Source organism: Petaurus breviceps, unplaced genomic scaffold, assembly GCF_028583685.1.
Source record: "Petaurus breviceps papuanus isolate PSGF00001 unplaced genomic scaffold, PetGlider_PUasm1.0 229, whole genome shotgun sequence".
NCBI lineage: Eukaryota > Metazoa > Chordata > Mammalia > Diprotodontia > Petauridae > Petaurus > Petaurus breviceps.
In genome coordinates this window covers 4,020,202-4,028,861 of record NW_027185903.1, presented here as the reverse complement: position 1 = coordinate 4,028,861, position 8,660 = coordinate 4,020,202, and the positions used below count along the sequence as shown (strand labels likewise).

The window sequence follows — 8,660 nt, the reverse complement described above, 5'->3', positions numbered from 1 at the left end:
CAGTTTGGTATAGTGACTAGAGTCCTAGACTTGAAGTCAGGAAGAACTGAGCTCCAAATCTTCAGATATATAATAACTGTATGATCCTGGGCTAATCATCAGCCTAAGTTACTTTACATGAAATTTTAAAAAGATGACAATACTGTCCCCTCCCCCAGACCAACTCCTTCCTTTTCTGTGAGGAAAAAATGGGATAATAAATGCAAAGCACTTTGCAATTTTAAAGTACTCAATAAATGTTATCTGTTATTATCACCTCAAACTTGGTCCTCCCTGTATTGAATGCCACAACAAACCAATAAGCATTTATTAAGTACCTACTATGGATTAGCAACCATATAAGCACAAAAAATGTAATAATTTCTGCTATTATAGGTCTTACCTTATGAAAGACTCATTACATGTTACAGGAAGACTCTGATAAAATGAATGTTTTCCTTAAAAAAAGTTTATTGGTTTTATTTGTTTTTTGTTTAACAAGTCTTATTTTTCTCTCCCTCGTTCTGCATTGGGAAAAAGAAAAAAAACAACAACTTTTGTCTTAAGTACATGTACACAAACAAAACAAATTTTCATTTTGGCTTTGGTCGTGCCAAAACAATACATGTCTTATTCTGCATTTTGAGTCCATTATTCTCTTTGTCTTGAAGTAACCAATATGCATCGTTGGTCTTTTTCAGTTGTGGTTTGTCATTGCGTGGATCAGCATTCTTCAGTAAGGAGATCAGAAGCCAGATTGTAGATTTCTGAAAAGCTGCTCTGTACAAAGTTATCAATTCATCAGCCAGTTAGCAGGCATATTTTAAGCACCTATTTTGTGCCAATGACAGGGGGAGGTTCTGGCGATACAAAAGGAAGGAAAATGACCATTCAGTCTAATGAAGGAGACAAGCTAACAAGTGTGTTCAAGCAAACTATGTATAAAAAAACCTTTTATTGTTGGATAATTTTTTAGTTGTATCTGACTCTGTGATCTCATTTGGGGTTTTCTTGGCAAAGATACTGGAGTGATTTGCCATTTCCTTCTCCAGCTCATATTATAGATGAGGAACTGAGGCAAAGAGGGGTAAGTGACTTGCCCAGGACCACGCAGCTAATAAGTCTCTGAGGCCAGATTTGAGCTCAGGAAGATGAGTTTTTCTGACTCCACGCCTAGCACTATGTCCACTGCGCCACCTAGCAACCCCAGGAAAAACAGGAAATAATCAATAGAGGGAAGGCACTAGAATTATGAGAGATTACAAAAGGTTTCCTGTAGAAGGTGGGATTTTAGTTGAGACTTGAAGGAATCCAGAGAAGCCAGCAGGCAGAAGAGGAGGGAGAGCATTCCAGGCATGGAAGACAGCTAGAGAAAATGCCTGGAGCCAAGAGATAAGAGTCTTGTTCATGGAACTTCAAGGAGGCTGTTGTCCCTGGAAGGAAGATGTGGCTTGGACAATAGATAAGGTATAATTGGAAAGGGGGAGGGGGGGGAGAGAGCAGAGAGGCTTGTAGGTTATAAAGGGATTTGAACACCAAAAAGAGAATTTTGTATTTGATTCTGGAGGTGATAGGGAGTCACTGGAGCTTGGTGTGTGTGTGTGTGTGTGTGTGTGTGAACATGGTTGGAACTGTACTTTAGGAAAATCACTTTGGTGGATGAATGGAAGATGGATGAGAATGTAGAGAGACTCATGGCAGGCAGACCAACCAGTAGTCTATTGCAGTAGTCCAGGTGGGAGGTGCTGAGGGTGTGCTCCAGGGTGGTGGCAGAATCAGAGTAAAGAAGGGGTGTATTCAGAAGAGGTTGCAAAAGTGAAACTGACAGGCATGGGCAACAGGTTGGATCTGAGGGGAATGAGAGACTTTGATGAATTGAGTATGTCACCTGGGTTGCAAGTTAAGGGACTGGAATGATGATGGTGTCCTAGATAGTAATAGGAAAGTTTGGAAGGGGGAAGTATTTAGAAGAAATAATAATAAATTTGATTTTGGACAAAGGTTTAAGATATCTACTTAGACATCTAGTTTGAGATATCTGAAAGGCAGTTGGAGATGTGAGAGTGGAGGTCAGTGGGGTTAGGGCTGGACAGGTAGATTTGAGAATCATTATGTACAGATGATAATTGAATCCCTGGGACTGATGAGTACCTCTGGTGGGAGGGCTGCTTTCTACCTTTGGTGTGCATCACTTAAATCTCACCCATGGCTGCAAGAAACTATACCATGTGCAGCAGCCACACCCTGATAAACCATTTTGGCAGACAGGCTAACCCAGATTGAGGGTTAACCAAGGGGTCTCAAACTGTCTGGATGACTTTAATGCCAGACTAGTATAGTAACAACCACACTATTGCACAGGGTGGTCTGCTAGTACAGGTTCTTTGATTTGCTTTTCTAATGATCTTATTTTAATTAAACAATGCAAACAGATAAGTAGAAAGAAGTGAATATCCAAAAAATAATCCAATAGACAGGGCTCCAACTATCTAAACAGAGTAATAGATGCCTAATCACCAGACCCAGGAACGCCAACATCTAGGTTCACAAAGCCAGGGAGATCCTTAACAACAGCTACCCAGAGTCTCCTCTGCCCAAATCACAAAGAAACATTCTTCCCATGAGTAAGCCCCAAGTAAAATACCAACCTCCCAGTATATATAGTTTTCAACTAATAGGCTCAGAGCCAGGAGGCACCACAACCTACTGACTCAGTGCCTAATTGACCCAGTACCAAAAGGTGTGAAAGCCTCCTGCAAGCAAACCTCCCATAAGCAAGCTTCCCCCTTAGTCAAGTTCCTCCCCCAAGGCAATATAAATCTCCCTGAATCACCTGATGGGCTCTGTGTCACTCAGAATGTGTCACAGCTGTGAACTGGGCTGGAGCTTAAAGAAGCAAGACATCCATGATTGAAATACCTGTGTATCTTTAGACCTGGGAACAGAGCCCATGTTCCAAGGGAAAAAGGAACACGGGTGGTCATATAGGCCTATTAATAGATGGAAGATCATATATTCCATTAACCCTACAACTAGGCACAGACTATCCAAAGTGGCAGGGAGTCCTTGGGAGAATGGAAACAGCAGAAACAGCAACAGTCACCTATTACTGAAGACTTGTGCAACTCATGGCCTTCTCATCGCCAACACTGTTTTTTATTTATGTAAATGCAATCATACTTCATGGATACACCCTTACAGCAAACACTGGCATTTAATAGACTCTGTCATTGTAAGCAGAGATAGACAAGGTGTGAGAGTGACAAAGGCGATGTGTGGGACAGGGTGCTAGACCAATCATAGACTTATCCTCTTCATAGGCTATCCTCTTAATACTCCTAAGCATTGATATTCAACAAAAGTGGCAGCCTGAAGGCAACACAGCTACCAGAATACTTCAGGATAATTCCAGGAGAAATGCAAGAAGCAAAACACACATCTGTACACAACTTTGTGGATCTGGCCAAGGCCTTTGCTACTTTACTGTCAGTCACGAGGGCTTATGGAAATTATGGCAAAATTGGGCTGCTCAGAGAAGTTTATCAGTATTGTACATCAATTTCATGATGGCATGGTTGCTCAAGTCCCAGAAAATGGACCTGTTCTCAGGCTTTTTGAATCACCAGTGGAGTGAATTGGGGGTGTGTGCTTGCTCCCATGCTTTTCAGCATGATGGTTTCTGTGATGTTGTCAGACTCCCTCAATGAGGATGAAAATGGCATTAATATTAGCTACAACAACACTGATGGTAAAGTATTTAATTTCAAAAGGCTACAAGCCAAGACTAAAGTGGAGAAGAGTTGGTGTGTGACTTTTTTGTTAGCAGATGATTTGTGCACTCAGAGCAGCCTCTGAAGTTGAGATGCATCAAAGTATGGATTGATTCTCTGCTGTTTATGCTAATTTTGGCCTAACAATTAACACCAAGAAAACAGAAGTTCTCCATCAGTCAGTACCATGCCATCCAACCAACCATACTGAATGCTGTGGATGAGTTCACTTACCTTGGCAGTATACTTTCCAGGGATGTATACATAGTTGATGAAGCTGATGTTGCATTGCCAGAGCTAGCTTAGTATTTGGGAGGCTCTGAAGGAAAGTGTAGGGGAGAAAAGGTATTAAACTGCCCACCAAACTGAAGATCTACATATCTTATATCCATTAACATTACAAAAGGGTAGACATTTTTAAAAAAAAATTGGCTATGAGAAGGGGAATAAATATAGGATGATAACTTCAGGGAGTGGTGGGGTCTAGCAAGGATTTTCATAGGTTAAGTTTAAGGGACACTTAAGTTTAAAGACACTAGGTTAAGTTTAAAGACACTAGGAGAGATGAAATGATGGGAGGTTATGACTGGACAAAGGAATTTCTGAACTCCTGATCGTGAAGTGGAATGCTGGTGGGTGATGGGAGATCAACATGTGAAAATCTTTATGTGTGGATCAAGTTGGTGGAGGAACAGGTCACAGAAGTTGAAGACATTGAGTAATTGGGATGTCAGGATATTTGAGGGAATGTTGGCATACACATTCACATTTCCTGGTATAATGGCTGTCCTCAACGATTTCTTCTCTATCACCTTCCAGATCTAGTCAATTGCCAAATATTGTCTATTTGATCTCTATAATATCTCGTGTCCATCCCTTCTCTTTCCTTGCACAGCCATCACCTTAATTCAGGTTCTTGTTATTCTAACTCATACTTGTTACTTCAATATTCTCTCAGCCATTGAGAAGACAAGAAATATGACGCCCATTATTTCAGTATCCTTCTAATTGGCATCTCAGCTTCTAGTTTCTTCCCTCTCCAATCCATTTCCCACATAGGTGCCAAAATAATCTTCCTTATGAATAGGCTTCATGTCTCTCTCCTGCTCAAGAATTTTCCCTGGGTCCCTGACTCCACAATAAAAGAGTGTGAAGAAAGTGGCCAAAGAGAAAGCAGTGAAGTGAAACCTAGCTAGGTTACATGAAATAGAATTTCTGAGAAAGGGGCCCCAGGGTGGAAACTTGGTCTGCTGAGTCCTCCCCATTCCAGTCACTGATCTTTTGTGACTATGACGATGACAGGTTAGCCCTGTCCCTTCTTTTCTCTGTGGGTTATCATTCTCTTCAGACTGAGAAATTCCACTAAGGAAGATACATCCTATCTAGTTGCCTAGGAAGCTCGCCATTTTCTCTTTCCACCAATCAAGAGTCTTTGTATGCTTTCAGTTGGTCTCTCTTCTTCCATTGGGCTCATACCCCATCACTTTCACCAAAAAGAGCATTCACTTGTCTTCTACATTAATTATTAGGTATGATATAGGTATGACCTTGAGGTCTAGACTAAGATAGCTCCTTGACCTGAATATGAATCTCTGCCAGAGAAAACATTTCTTATAATATATTTTGTTGTTGACTTGCTTTTCAGTTGTGTTCAACTTTTCATGACTTCATTTGGAGTCTTCTTGGCGAAGTTACTGGAGTAACCTGCCATTTCCTTCTCCAGCTCATTTTACAGATGAGAAAACTGAGGCAAACAGGGTTAAGTGACTTGTCTAAGGTCATACAGCCAGTAGGTATCTGAGGTTGAACTCAGGAAGAGGAATCTGAGGATTTGAACTCAGGAAGAGGAATCTTTCTGACTCTAGGCATGGCACTCTATCCACTGTATCACCTAGCCACTAATTCTAGTTCCATATTGTCACTGAGTGGAGAAACAGAGTATAATGTTCTTTGTAACTAAAAGATGAGCAAAAGAAGGCTGCTCATAGATATGAAAGTTGTAGATTAATATAAAGAAGCACCAAATAATTTGCATTTATTACAGCATTTGAAAAAATGTTTTTAGATGAATAGAGGCATACAGGCATATCCTTTGATTACTTATCCATTGTGCAATGGCTTTTAGTCATGTACTGGGTATGCATTAACACTTTTGGGACATCCTATACATCTGTGTTAGTTCTATACACATACACAATATATATGTCAGAGTCATATTAGAGATATTTTACTCCAATATTTTTCCCATATATTTGGAATTATTTCTTAATACCAACAGTGCTCTTTTTTTTTTTTTTACTTTTTGAAGGGGGGAGGGTAGGGCAATTGGGGTTAAGTGATTTGCTCAAGGTCACATGGCTAGCTTTTGTGTGTGTGTGTGTGTGTGTGTGTGTGTGTGTGTGTGTGTGTGTGTGAAGTGTCTGAGGCTGGATCCGAACCCAGGTCCTCCTGACTCCAGGGCCGGTGCTCTACTCAGCTGTGCCACCTAGATGCCCCTACCAACAGTGCTCTTAATGTTAAGATGATGATTCTTTTACACACACATAGAATTTCATAACTGAAAAAATTCTTAGAAAATGCCTAATCCAAGAGAATGTAGTATACAGTAACAACAATATTGTTTTAACAATGACTTTCAGTGACTTAGTCATTCTGATTATTATAAATGTCCAAATTAACTAAAAAGGACATATGAAGGAAGGTGCTATCTACATCCAGAGAAAGATAAATAGATAAATGTATAGAATGGTTTTACATACGTATACACACATATACATATTTGTGTCTAATGATGGCCATCTCTAGGGCAAGGAAAGGGTGGAGGGAAGGGAATAAGAAAAAGAAAAAGTTGTATGATAACTTTATTATATATTTGTACCAAATAGATTTGTAGTTTCATGTACAATCTTTTTTTTTTCTATACTATAATGTTATGGAAATGCATGCTTTATTTTTAAAGTTCAGAATAAAATAATTTAAAAAAATTGAAAATGACTAATCTAACATCCATATTTAACAAATGAGGAAACAGACCCAGAAAGAGGTTAAGTACTATGCCCAAGGTCACACAGCTAACTATAATCAAAGCTAGGGCTACAAGCAAATATCCTGATTTTCTGACTCCCAGTTCATCATTTTCCACTTCTACAAACTGTCTCTTCCACAAACACTTACAGATTCAGTGTATAAGATAGCCCTTGAGGCTTTAATATGCAACAATTCACAGCTGATGTTAAATGCAAAATAAAGCAGAATAAAACAAACACAAAAAATCCTGTCTTTTTTTGGTCCAATGGGGGGGGGGATGGGGAACAAATTTTAGACAAAAGGGCTTTGATTCGAATGCAACTATGAAAGACTTAAGAGCAATGCAATGACTAACCATAACTCTAGAAGACAGATGATGAAGCATGCTGCCTGCATCTTGGCAGAGAGGTGATGAATGAGAAGTGGCACACATTTTCAGACACTGCCAATCAGTGAATTTGCTTAGCTTAGCTCCACTTATTTGTTAAACAGGGAAGGACTTCTATAGAGATGGGGGGAGGGGGATAAGTTTTCCTTAGGGAAGGTGTTGGTGGATAGTTACAGATATGCAAAGAGAAAAAGAGAAGAAAAGAAAGAAGAATACCAATGAAACTTTAACACATGTGGCCCAGGCTTCTCTGAGCATGCCTAGTCTTGCCTTGGAGCCAGCCTTGAAGGGCCTTTGAGCATATCCAGTTTGTCTAACATGGAGACTGCTCAAAGGTCCCCTTAAGGCTGGCTCTGTGTTAAGACTAGGCTTGCTCAGAGAAACCTGGGCTACAAATATCTGGCACATAGTGAGTGCTTTATAAATATTTGTCAATTGATTAATTGATTAAAAAACATACCAAAGAGAGCAGAAGAAACTTCAAAAGGAGACACAAACAGGATAGTTTTTCTAACATGCCAAATTTAATGTTTGAATGGGACTAGACCTGTGACTTCATTAGCATAGGGAGCAGCCAATGAGGAAGCCTCTTCTAGTGTAGCTCCTACTCTGCAGTTTTGTCTTAGAGAGTGACCTAGGGCCCTAGGTTAAGTGATTTGCTAAAGGTCCCATAGCCAGTATGTGTCATAGGTGATACTTGAACTCAGGTCTTACTGGCTCTGAGGCAACTTCGTATTTACCATGTGGTTTCTGATATTTTTAGTTCTGTGAATTCCTTTCAACAACAAAAACAACAAAAAATATGCTGCAAATCCCCAGGGTAATTTAATATACTACTCATAATATTATTTTAAATTTTTTGTTTTCAGTTCCAAATTCTCTTCCTCCTATCTCCTCCTCCCCTAGCCATTGAGAAGGCAAGAAAAACAAAACCTGTTACATACATATACACACACACATATATGTTCAAGCAAAGCAAATTCCCTTACTAGCTATAAAAAAAAAGAAACAAAGAAAGAAAACATTCTCTGATCTGGAATCTCAGATCTCTAATCTGAAGTCCATCATTTTTCTATTTGGAGGTAAATAACATGCATCATCATGAGTCCTTTGAAATCGTGGCTGGTCATTGTATTGATTAGAACTCCTAAATCTTTCAAAGTTATCTTTAAAATATTGTTGTTACTTGGTTGGTTGGTTGTTGTCCTTCATTCTTTTTTTTTTTTTATAAGCAATAGGGGTTAAGTAACTTGCTCAAGTTTACACGGCCAGGCCAGTTATTTCTGGGTGTGGTGCTGAGTATCTGAGCCCGGATTTGATCCAGGTCATCCAGACACTGGAGCCAGTGCTCTTACTCACTGAGCCACCTGGCCACCCCTACAAGTTCATACCAGTCTTTTGAGGCTTCTCTTAAACACATCCTCTTCCTTATTTCTTTTTTTTTTTTTTTGCCTTTTTGGACGGCAATTGGGGTTAAGTAAATTGCCCAAGGTTAC

General features: G+C 39.7%; 1 long non-coding RNA gene across 1 annotated transcript in view; it reads left to right on the top strand.

Annotated features, from left to right (window-relative positions):
* Positions 1–1,174: 1,174 nt before the first annotated feature.
* Positions 1,175–8,660, top strand: part of LOC138167360 (uncharacterized) — a 28,794-nt gene continuing 21,308 nt past the window's right edge. The window contains exon 1 of the long non-coding RNA XR_011169870.1: positions 1,175–1,446. This is a non-coding gene — a long non-coding RNA (uncharacterized lncRNA). The remainder of the gene's footprint in view (positions 1,447–8,660) is intronic.